Source organism: Myotis lucifugus, unplaced genomic scaffold (genome assembly GCF_000147115.1).
Source record: "Myotis lucifugus unplaced genomic scaffold, Myoluc2.0 scaffold_111, whole genome shotgun sequence".
Lineage (NCBI taxonomy): Eukaryota > Metazoa > Chordata > Mammalia > Chiroptera > Vespertilionidae > Myotis > Myotis lucifugus.
Genome location: NW_005871159.1, coordinates 1,783,450 through 1,783,778, shown reverse-complemented (window position 1 = coordinate 1,783,778; position 329 = coordinate 1,783,450).

Here is a 329-nt window from a genome sequence, read left to right as displayed (position 1 = left end):
ATCCTGAAGTGAGCCAGTTAGCTCCTCCAGATCCCACATCCCAAGGTTTTGGGGTGCGGCAGCCCATACCTGGCCCTATGGGCATCTCTCGTGAACCCTCTCCTTCAAGGAACACTGTGCCAGAACGCTGTACTACTAGCAGTGAGGAGAGGAGCATCATCTTTTATTTGCACCCAGAGCCCCTGTAGGTGCTGAGACATGTCACTGAATGTATGTATTGGGAAGTAAGTTTGACGCCTCATTCTTTAAAAGGGCAAAATAAAGCAAGAGATACCATTAACATGAGCTTTTATTGCAACTTGGTTAGAAATAGGAGAGAAGAGTGTCAG